Source organism: Hipposideros armiger, unplaced genomic scaffold (assembly GCF_001890085.2).
Source record: "Hipposideros armiger isolate ML-2016 unplaced genomic scaffold, ASM189008v1 scaffold_141, whole genome shotgun sequence".
NCBI classification, from domain to species: domain Eukaryota; kingdom Metazoa; phylum Chordata; class Mammalia; order Chiroptera; family Hipposideridae; genus Hipposideros; species Hipposideros armiger.
This window is the reverse complement of record NW_017731491.1, coordinates 1,731,336-1,743,525: the sequence shown is the minus strand read 5'-3', so window position 1 is coordinate 1,743,525 and position 12,190 is coordinate 1,731,336. Positions and strand designations below refer to the sequence as shown.

General features: G+C 49.3%; 1 protein-coding gene across 1 annotated transcript in view; it reads right to left on the bottom strand.

Moving 5' to 3' along the window:
- Positions 1 to 12,190, bottom strand: part of RPH3AL (rabphilin 3A like (without C2 domains)) — a 159,843-nt gene that overhangs the window by 107,933 nt on the left and 39,720 nt on the right. The gene's annotated exons all lie outside the window — the stretch shown is intronic.

Genomic DNA, 12,190 nt, shown 5'->3' with positions numbered 1-12,190 from the left:
GGCTAAGTGACAAGATTGGACATGACTGGCAGGACATTAAAGGGTTAGAACCAGAAAGAAGAGGCAACCACAGTAATTTTCAACTTGGCTGGCAAGCCCTGGAGGGCATTTGATCTACTTCCAAGTACAGCCCCTGTTGTGCTTGGCACATTGCCTAGCAGGAGGGGCCCGGGGGTGGGGGTGGGGTAGGGATGGTTAGACAGCCTGGGCAGACCCTACACCACTCCCAGCCGTGGGGGACCAGCAGCAGCAGCCCCAGGCACATGGGGGTGGCTGAAGCCAGCCACCTTCCTCAGCTCCGCAAACAAGGTCTTCACAGACTCTGCTCCCCAAGGGGTTCTGCCAACGATCACAGTGCTCTCCAGAGCAGGAAAGAGGGCAGGGAGCAAGAGCTGCACCAGGACCCCCACCCTGCACAATGCAGGGGACACTGTCCACCAGGAATGCAATAAAAATGGCACCCTCGGAAATCCTGTAGGGAGGTGACCCTGCTCCAGCACTTCCTGGTGGTTTAACTTGTACAGTGTGGCTTAGTTGGCTTTCTCCTTGCCACCAAAGACTTGAGGGGGGTAGGCAGGTAGGGTAGGGGTAAGAGAGAGATGAGTTTGAGGGATTCTCAACACCAGGAGCAAAGACAAGGAACTGTACTGAGTTATCCATATTCCCCTGGTCTAATCCCATCTAGGCTGTCTGTGGCTCTCAAACATAGGACTCCTTTGCACCCTTAAAATTAAACTACTGAGGTTCGGTATTAGTCTAGCAGTTCCTCAAATGTTAAACAGAGTTACCACATGACCCAGAAACTACTGCTAAGTATATACTCAACAGAACTAAATACACCCACACAAAAACTCGTATATGAATGTTCGTAACAGCATTATTCATAATAGCCAAAAAGTGGAAACAATTCAACGGATGGATAAAATGTGGCATATCATACAATGGAATATTACTTGGCCATAAAAACAATGGAAGCACTGATACATGCTATAACGTATATGAACCTTGAAAACATTATGGGAAGTGAAAGAAGCCAGTCACAAACAACCACATACTGTAAGGTCCAGTTTACAGGAAATGTCCAGAATAGGCAAATCCAAAGAGACAGAAAGTTGATTTGCAGTTGTCAGGAGCTGAGGTGGGAGGAAGGGAGGAATGGGGAGTGACTGCTAAAGGGTTCAGGGTGTCTTTTTGGGGTGATGAAGTGTTCTGGAATTAGATAGTGGTGATGGTTGCACAATTTTGTGAAAACACAAAACCACTGAATTGTACCCTTTAAAAGTGAATTTTATGGTATGAGAACTATATCTCATTAAACTGTTATAAAAATTCTTGGGCCGGCCGACTGGTGCATTGGTTAAGAGTTAACTTGGGAGCGCGAGCTGTGAGCAGCAGGGCCGCCAGTTCAGATTCCACATGAGGGCCAATGACGCTGCGCCTGCTACAGCTAAGATGATGAACAACAGCTCGACCTGGATCTGGGCTGCCGTAAGCTACTGTGAGCAGCCGTAAACTACCGTGAGCAGCCGGAAGCTGGCGTGAGTGGCCGGCAGCCAGCATGAGTGGCTGTCCAATGGCCAGTGAGCGACTGCCTCAGCCGGGAAGAGCGCAATGATCACAATACCAACATGGGCCAGTGAAGCGACGTCCTCCACAACTAGACTGAAGAACAAAAGGACAGCAACTTGTCTGTTCCCCTTCCCCCAATTCCCCAGCACTGTTCCCATCCCCCCAATTCCCCAATTAAAAAAAAAATCTAAAAAAAACCAAAACACCTTAGTGAGAATAATAGCATTGTTTTACATTTTTACAAATCGATGTGATGTTTGGCTTAACAAAAGGCAGCTGGATGTTCATATCTGATTTTTCATTCAATTTTTTTGTGATATGTGGTTTTGTTAAAGTGCACAAAGGACATCCAGAGTCTCACAGATATATACTAAGGTTGTAAAGGGGAGGAACATTTTAATAGCCTTTTCAGATAATTGTGGCTATTCTTCTTTCATACTGCCCAAAACTCAATATTTAGTTGTTTCTTAAAGATTAGTTATAATGTGGTATCTGAAACTGTATCAATGAACTTTTCATCTTATGTACCTATGTGAGAAAATGGGACCAAATGTCTCGTTATTATGATAAAAATAGTTTTGACATTGTAGACCCCCCTGACCCGTTGGGCCCCCCAGCCTATGGTTTGAGAAAGGCTGTTCCAGCCAATGTCACCCATTTCCATGATAACCAGCAGGGGTCAGCGTGCACGCTGCAGCTAACCGACCCACACAGGGACCAAGCCTACCACCCTGACCACAGGAGTCTCTCTATCCCACTGGGCACATCCAGGCACCCAGTCTCCACTGTGGACCACTTAGGGAAAGAGACATGTGTGGAGACCCCATGGCCAGGCCCAGCACGGGGTGCCACCATCATCAAAGGGCTCCTCAGATTGAAAGTCTTGACCTTCTCCCAAATGAAGCTAACATACAATTCAGGAAAACGCAGATGGCATAAAAAAATGATACTTATCAAACAACTTTAAACAGATGTCCCACTTCTATGCACTATGGTTTGTTTTGTTTTGTTTTTAAATTTCTATTATCCTGCAAATGGCACAGTCACACTGCTGGGTGGGTGTGAAAAGCATTACTCTATTCCAAGCAAACATTTAAAACACACTACAGCCCTGTTTCTTTATTTTTATTTTAAAAATACAGTAGCCCCTCCCCTTATCTGGGATGCTGGATATGTTCCAAGACTCCTTCCCCCCATGGATGCCTGAAACCACAGAGAGCATCAAACTCTGTATATACAATGTTATTTCCTATACATACATACTTATGATCAAGTGTCACTTATAAATTAGACACAGTGAGAGATTAACAACAATAATAAAATAAAACAATAACAATATACTAAAACCACATAATAAAAGTTATGTGAATATAGTTAATCTCTCAAAATATCTTATTGCGCTGCACTCAACTTTTCACTTAAAGGAAGCACGTTACAGCTTCTCTTTGGCATACGTGAACTGCCAGCATGCCTCCTCTTGCGTTTTGGGGCCGTTATTAAGTAAAATAAGGGTGACTTGAACACAAGCCCTGCGATACTGGGACAGTCAGTCTGATAACCGAGACAGCTACTAAGAGACTAGTGGGTTGAACAATTGATTCATGTCCCAAGTGGAATGGAGTGGGACGGCACTAGATTTCATCATGCTACTAACGTAAAACTTATAAATTGTTTATTTCTGGAATTTTCCATTTAATATTTTTGGACTGCAGGTAACTGAAACCACAGAAAGCTAAACCATGGAAAGTGAAAGAGGAAACGACTGTATTCTGGCAGCTTCATGAAATGGAAGTGATGGTCTCTCTGACTGGGAGAGGCTGTTCCCTGGGTAAACTGGGTGCCCCTACAGCCGGCCACCTGTCATTGTCTCACAGATGCTGCTGTGCCTGCTTTGGCCTGCAGGGGGCGCCATGTCTCAGGCCACTGCTGTTAGGACTAGAAGGCTCTGAGCCTAACTGTCCATCCGGGGGCAGCTGGGCACTGAGTATGGAGTGGACCCTCTTTTCTGCCAGGCACCCCCTCAGAAGCAAGGAGCACCACTGGTGACCCCAGAAGGGAGGGGCAAGCCAGGGAACCTCAGGGTGTGATGTCCATCTTCTGCCAAAGCTTCTGAGCCAAAAGGATGCGGAGCTGGGCAGGGGAAAGAGGCAGGAAAAGGAAGGGACCCTGTGCTCTCATACTCAAACCTTCACCTCCTTCATTGTGGGACAGGTGGGGACATCCAGAAGACAGCGGCACACAAACGTAGAGACGCAGCAACTCTTCACAGCCCCAAACGAATCACCCCAAATGATTCTCTAGGGATATACCTCATTTCCCCCCTTTAGGTAACTTCCTACTGTGGCCAGAGTTTTGGGATCACTGGCAAGGGAGCCCCCGAACTAACATTTATCTGTCCTCTGACCCATTTTGAGGGCTATTCTTTGTTTTTTCTTTGTTTTTTTAACTTCAGCCAAAACGACTCTGCAACCACCCACAGGATATTGTATTCTGTTCTTCCTAAATCTAATTGTTTTTCCGTTCAATGGAAAAGAGAGAGGTTAAGAAACTTCACACATCTAACTATGCCAATCTACTAACCCTTAACCAATGTTACTTTCTCTGCATCGGGTCACTGTGCGGTAAGTTCGGAGGGAAGGGTTTTGAAGCAGTGGGGAAGGCAGAGATAAAACTCAACTAGGAGAAAAAAACCCCAAAAACCCATGAAAGTTTGGCTTTCATGCAAACTTACTGGAAGATCAGGGACAAATCAGTTATCGTCCCTGGGCCTCAGTTTCCTCATCGGTACCCAAGGGAGCTAAGACGGATAGGCTGGAGACTGCCCTGTACAATTCCAATGACTGATTCCGCCCTGCCAAGTTGCAGGAGGGAGGCACAGGTGGCAGGCAGGGGAGTAGAGAAGAGTCCTGGGGCGGGTGGCGGGTGGCTGGCGGCTGCTCCAGCCTGGGAAGTGGGATCCAAGCCTTCACCCCAGCCTAGCTGCCAGGCCCAGGAAGAGGAGCACGTCCCCGTGCCCCCTACTCCTCTTACTCCTCAAGCTTCATGGAAGTTGAGCCCATAGAGTCAAATACTACAGAGAGATCTAGGAAGATGGGAGGATGTCACCTCCCGAGGCCTGGGGACATGAGTACTGGCTGGCAGGGTCTTCAATGATGCTGTTTGTGGCTGAGTTCATTCACAGGGCGGCTCCAAGTGAGAACCCAGGCCTCTACCCAGGGGCTGCTGTGCATGGCTGGGCTGTGGCTGGCAACTCCTAAGACACAGCTATCTTTTGCTCACAGAGAGCAACCTCGAGACAGACAGTGGGAGAGGAGCCACGTGTTAAGAAACTGCCAACAAACCCAGCTTAGGCTCTCCAAATCATTTCAGTCTGAGCTGTCTGCCAGCTCCCTGACTCGCCAGCCAACCCCTGTCCCTGGTCTTTCACACCTCCTTGACCAGGTGGCTCTGCTGTCAAGCTGTGTGCTCACCACCACCCCACACACCCCTTCTGGGCTCTGCTCCTCATCTAGTGGCGGTCTTGAGGAGGGCCCCTTTCCAAGGCCCTGCTACGTTGTGACCCATGCCCTCTTAAGAGCTGGGTCCTTAAAACCTCCAAAGAGCAGTGTCATGCGAGCTGAATATGGACGCATCCTTGGATTAATAAATGTCAATCTGTCTTGGACAGAAAGCACATGATGAGGGAACAAAACAGAGGCTTAACGAAGGTAAGTAAAAAGCAGGGAAGGAGAACCCACACATTCACAAGGGGAAGGATGGCGCTGGCCAAGGGCCTGGAGGGGAGGCAGCAGAGGCAGCAGGTTTGTGGGAAGAGGGCTGTGTGGAGCTTAATCTTCCTCCATATGCGAGGAGAGGAGGGCCACGTGGGCCAGCCTTGTCTCTGAGGTCCTTCCGGCTGTGAGAGAAAGAGGTTGAGGGAGAGGGTGTGTGCGTGTGTGTGTGCACGTGTGTGTGCGTGTGTGTGTGTGTGTGTGCGCGCGTGTGTGCGTGCGTGTCAGGGTGGTGGTATGTGTGGGGATGGGGTGGTATGTATGTGTATGTGTGTTCTGCTGGGGAGTGAAGCCGGTCCTGGGGGAGGGGAACATTCTACCTGAGAACCGGTCCCAGAGGTCTTCCTTCTTTGACATGTTTCCCTCTCTCCTTTCCCCTTAGACTGTGGGCTCCCCCGGGGGGTTGTGTCCTCCTTTTCTCTCCATCCACGCACAGGACCAGCTACAAAGTAGTTGTTCAGTGAATATCTGTTCCACTGAACTGATTTAATCAGAGATGGCCTTTCCCGGACAAGAATTCAGACAAGCCAGACGTGCTCAGAACAAAGATGGGCTCGAACCACCTCTGTGACTTGTTCACTCACAGGCAGTTTGTGCCTCAGGATTCCCCAGCGGGTAGCTGTGCCCAGGGGCTCCATCTGACAGCTGAGCCACCTCCCCAGTGACCAGTGTGCCCACAAGGCCTCCAGGTGCCGCCTGCACCCTCTGGGCAACATAAACCCAACAAAGGGTGCACCCTCTTGAATGCTTCTAAACCCTGCGGCACAGGGGCTCAGGGGACCCTACTGAGGGCAGTGGGGACAGGACAGGAGTTGCCTGGTGATGATTTCCTGAGAAAATTCCTGGCGGATGGAGCCCCAGGCAACATTCTGAGGCAGAGCTGAGAAAACAAACACATTTTTACAGGGAGGTCCAATTCTTATCTCCCTAAAGTCAAAAGCTCATCACCCTGGGAGCATTAGACACAGCAGGACAGTGTTGTAGTCACAGCTGACTCTGGGGCAACCTCACATGGTTATCTCCTGGGCACAGAAAAATACTAGAAAGAAATAACACCCTAAATTCACTCATCACCCATCCCCAGATGAAGACTCGACATCTTAACGTAAGGTCTTCCATTTTTTTCTAGGAATTTACATAGAGATTTTAAATAAAATTGGGCTTTTATTACATACACTGCTCTGTTTTCTCATCACACTGTACTTTCTCACATTATTAAAAGTCCTCGAAAACATGCTTCTTAATTGTAACTCAGTGTTCTGGATATCTTATAGTTTATCTGTTTCCTGTTTGGGGGGGCACATTGATTATTTCCAATTTTGCTCTATTATATTCAAGACTAAAATGGGCATCCTGGGAGATACCTCTTTGTGCCCATCTCTGAGCATCTCCTTAGGATAAATGCCCCAAAGAGAAAGGAAGTGTATTTTTTATTTTTTCATGTATTGTTGAGACCACTGTTACTACAGAAACAGTCACAGCCACTCAAAGCTCTCAGCTGCAGGCCCAGTGCCTGCTTTCTCCAAAATGCATCTAGAATTGTTCACAAGAAGTTCTGAGGAAGGCAGCTGTGTTCTGTCAGCCTACTGTGGATTTCTGTATTTTCAAAGTCGGAACACGAAGATGGAAGAACCTATCTGTAAATCCCCAATAAGTTGATTTTAATAATGCGTACCGTCCTTTTAATCACTAAAACGAAGGCCTCCTCTTGGCAAACGTTCGCGGCTACTTAAAAGGCTTCTTCCCCTTTAATGAATTCGTGGGCCCACAATCTGGCAAAGGGAGCACCGGTCTTAGAACCCCGAGTAACCTTGGTGGTCACCTAACACCTCTGCAGCCCAGTGTTCTCCTCTGCAAAGGGCGGGGTCTCTGCCTCCACCACAGGCACATGATGGGGATGAAATGAGAGCAAATGCCTGGGGGCCTGGGAACTCCACAGGGCTACTACTCCAGGAAAACTCTGCTCTTTGACGCCCAACCCTGTAAAACTCACAACCACTTTAACAGCGTGGAAAACACCGCCAGCCTGCAGCAGTCTCTAAGATGTAGCGGACTGTGAAAAAGATACCCAAGAGCGAAACCACCTCCCCTTAGGAAAGGATTACACGCACCACCATGGGGTCTCTACCCCACCCACGTGGGACCAGGACAGGGACAAAGGCAGTGTCCCAGCAAAGACAGCTCCTTTTCACCCACACCTTTCCCCAGCTGTGGTTACCTCTCCCACCTTTAGAACCTAGTATTTTCCACCTCCTTGATTTTATTTCAGGGAAGCTTTCACTGATAGAACTGGGTGGTGTGACTAGACGACCTTGCAGGAAGAGAAGAAATGATACAAGGAATGGTGGGAAAGAGGTGGGGGGAATGGAAGAGCTGAAGGAAACCACAGGGTCTAGGAGGGGACACCAAGGCAAAGGCAAACAGGAGTCACCTGCAAGTGAGGAAGTGCAGGGCGCTGAGAGAGACCCAAAGTGCATCCTCCACATGAGTTGCAAGGGGTTTTCTCTCAGTGGCCGGTTTTCTCTCAGCCGCCAAGCCCTGATGAGTGGAATGGATGGCCCAGCTGACCCATAGACTCAGAAGCAATAAATAAATGTTGTAAACCAGAGTTTAGGGGTGCGTGTTATGCAGCATAATCGTGACAATATATAACTGACACAAATGGCATAAAATCCCAACCCTGACCTCCATATCTGGCTAAACCCCTCCCAGAGCTGTTTGGAGTCTGATTTTCAAACTTGTGAGCAGTGGAAAGGCCAAAAAACCAGATAAGGAGGCAAACAGGAGACACAAGAGGCGAGCAAAACCCACTGTGCTCCCCACCCACATACCAGAGCAAGAGCCCTGTGGCGAGGGGCTTGGGGAAGGGCCCAGAGCCTTCCCAGGTGGCCTGTGCAGGACTGGAAAGGAGCCTTCATCCCAGTGCCAAATCTGAGCTAAGGCCCAGGGAGCTACACTGGAAAGGGTGCAGAGTCTGCATGCGGCCTCTGTAGGAAAGAACGCAGTGACCCTTTAGTCATGCCTGCCCTGGGCATGGGAGGGCACAGAGGCTGCACATTCTCTATCACCGAGCTTGCCATCCCAAGACAGCTAGCTGTGCATGGGCTGGATGGCAGGGGAGGAGAGGAGAGGAGGTCTAAAGGAGGGAGAAAAAGCAGGGACAAATATAAAAGGATACTTGCCACCAAGCCGAAGCTTCCCGAGGCCTTGTACGAGCCCTCAGCTCTACACTCAGGTATTAATATTCCAGGGAACCCTTAGCAACAGCCCTGACATCTCTGTTACTATGATACGAGAAACATGATAATAGCAACAAGATAAGGTGAGCTGAGACATCAACATTTCCTCTACCTGTCATGCTGCGCAGAGAGGATGAAAGATTCAGACAGGAAGCCTCGAAGGCCTGTCTGAAACCTGAAGGAACCTCTCTGCGTGTCTGGGGCTCATTATGCATGAGGCCGGGCTCAAAGGAACTCAGCCCGATGAGACAGGAGCCCCAGGGAAGCTACTGCTTGACAAACATCCCCGGAACTCACCCTGTCAGCAGCTGTCCTGCCATATCTGTCTGCTTCTACAGGTGACTCTTGCGCTGCTCTCCCCGTTTCATTCTCCTCCACTCTTGCCCAAGACTGTGACAAGGGCTTCCCCAATTGGCCTTTGGGTCTCCTGGGACTTACCTCACTCCCTTCACTTGCAACCTGAGATGTCATCGTCCTTACAGGGTAGGTCAGGCCATGCAAGTCCCTTGCTCAAAAACCTTCAATGGCTCCCTAATGCCAAAGGAAAAAACCCAAGTCGCACTGTAGGTCACCCATGATCTGGCCCCAACTACCCTTCCGGTCTCACCAGCCGTCACACCCCTCCACAAAACTTACGCTCCAGTCACCAGAAACCCAGATGTATGCTGGCTGCTCAGCCTTGTTCTGGGAACTTCTTATGTGAACCACCTTTCCTGCACATTGTCTACCACAGAGGCCCAGCACCCACTTCTAGGAACCCTCTAGTTTCTCCCCCTTCAACTCCCATTCAAAATTGACCCCATTGCCTCCCCTCAGCATTTCATTCCACTTTGTATCACAGGGGGACGGTTACTCCTATGAAGACTGCAGCTCTCAGTAAGCATCTTGGTGTCCCTGGGCTAGCACTGTCCTCAGAACATGGCGGGTGTCCACTACACAATTACTAACCTTCAAGAGTTCATTGCAGTGCATGGAATAATGCCCAGCCTCCCCAGGCTGGAATTTAAGGCCTTGTGGTGTGACCCCCAGGCCTTAACCTGCTGGCCTCTCAGCCACACGCAGGCGCATGCACTGAACAGGTCTCACCTGAGACACCTGCCTCTGCAAAGTGGCTTACACCAACTAAAACCATGGGAAATCCAGAAAGGACTCCAACTCCTGAGGAATGGCCAACAATGGCACCTCCAGGCACAGTTAATGTCAAAATGACAAATGACCTGGAAAGGGTTACAGCAAGATTAGGTGAAAGAAGTAGAAGCAAACGGTAGACACACTGACAGTACAATATAACGTTTAGAGGAGTACGGTTTGGGATCACGCGTGAATTTATTCCAGCAATCCTTTCATAAGGAGGATTTAGTAAGAGTTAGACAAACAAGGGCTCCCTACCTTGTCCTCATGGCCTCCGCTCAGATTCTTTGGTGTGACTCTCCAAAACCCTACAGCCCTTGTTCAGATTCCTGTAGCCTTTCTTGTCTGTGCCCTTTGAGGAGCAGTCAATCCTGGTCGCCCCATGGCTCATCTCACGGCACATCCCTGCTGAGCCACAGAGCTAAGCATCTGCTGTTGTCCTCAGAAGGGTAAGAAGCAGCCACTTTTGGCTTCATTGCCCTCATTCATTCCACAAACATGCACTGAGTGTCAGGTACATACCCAGCATCAGGTACATTATGCATCAGGTACATACCCAGCATCTCAGTTCGCTGCAGGGTGAGCAAGAGTTGTTTGTGGTACCCTCCAAAGGTGTCACATGGTGCACAGATAGGAGGCCTTACTTATGGCAGCGGGGTCTTCTCCCCGGAAGTGAACCCTCACCTAAACGCCCCTTCTGGCGGACCCAAATACCTGCCTGTCTCTTTGCTGAATGGAAACCATTATCTCATTCCCAGGCTGAAACCCATGCAAAACCTCCAACCGAGATGAGATGCAAAGCATCCTACTCTTCCACCTCTCACTTCCAGTGGCAGCCCTCTAATTTCAAGTCACAAGCTCTGCCTACGTGTCCTCAGAGGCACAGCATGCTTTTGTCATTTCTGACAGGCCTGAAACAGAGCAGGGAGAAGTCCTGGATCAAAGCGATCACAGGGTTGAGGCTACAGGGTAACCAAATTCCTCGGGCAAGAGACAAGTTGAGAACACACAGGAAGGAGGGGAGCCCCACAGGCTGGCTCCTGGGCCCATAATGTCCCCATCGGGCACATGGTATTAGTCTTCTAGGGCCCGTAACAAATTACCACAAGCTAGGGGGACTTAAGACAGTTCTAGAGACTAGAAGTCCAAAACAAAGTTGTTAGTGGGGCGGAGTTCTCTCTGAAGGATCTAGGGGAAAATCTGTCCATGCCTCTCTCTAAGCTTCTGATGTTTGCTGGCAATCCTTGGCAATCACTGGAATGCCTCGGTTTCACTCCAATTTCTGTCTTCATATTCACTGGCATTCTTCCCTCTGCATCTCCACATGGCAGTTTCCCTGTGTCTCTTGTCTTCAAGCGGCCATCTTCCCTCTGCGTCTCTCTTCTTATAGGGACACTCGTCGAATTGGATTAAGATTACAAGAGAGGGCCGGCCAAGTGGTGTGTTGGTTAAGAGTTGGCTTGGGACACCAGCTCTGAGCAGCAGGGTCCCGGTTCAGATCCCACATGAGGGCCAGTGACGCTGCGCCCTCTACAGCTAAGATGGTGAACAACAGCTTGACCTGGAGCTGGGCTGCCCTGAGTCGCCAGTGACGGTGTAGGCTGCAGTGGGGCTGGCCGGCAGCAGGCATGAGCTTTTGTGAGCTGCCATGAGCTGCTGTGAGCGGCCGTCCAATGGCCGGTGAGCAACTGCCTCAATCAGGAAGAGCGTAATGATAATACCAACATGGGCCAGTGAAACAATGTCCTCCACAACTAGACTGAAGAACAAAAGGACAGCAACTTTTCTGTTCCCCTCCCCCAATTCCCCAATAAAATCTTTAAAAAAAAAAGACTACAGGAGACTCCAATATGACCTCATCTTAACTAATTATATCTGCAATGCTGCTTTCTCCAAATGAGGTCACATTCTGAGGTTCTGGGGGTAAGGGCTTCAACATATTCTTTTGAGGACACAATTCAACCCATAACACATGGAGAAAACAGAGCCCAGAGCCTTACCCTGAGAGTAGGGGACAGTAGGCACGGTGCACCCTCTAGTATGTGTGCATGGATATTTAAGCTATTCTAAAGTTCCCCCTGGAGTTCCTGGGGTGCTAAGGACCAGGAGAAGGGTCTAAGCCTGAGACAGGGAGTTATCATGGTTAATGCAAAAAGAGGATAAAGAAAAATGATTTCCTATGGCTATTGCTTGTCTTGGGAGTTTTGTTTTGTTTTGTTTTTAAAGATTTTTATTGAGGAATTGGGGGGATGGGAACAGTGCTGGGGAACTGGGGAAGGGGAACAGACAAGTTGCTGTCATTTTGGTCTTCAGTCTAGTTGTGGGGGACATTGCTTCACTGACCCAAGTTGGCATCATCATTGCGCTCTTTCTGGGCGAGGCAGATCAGTCGCCGGCTTCTAGACGGCCGCTCACTGTGGCTGCTGGCCGCTCACGCTGGCTGCTTGGCTACACACGGTAGCCCATGGCAACCCACTGCCA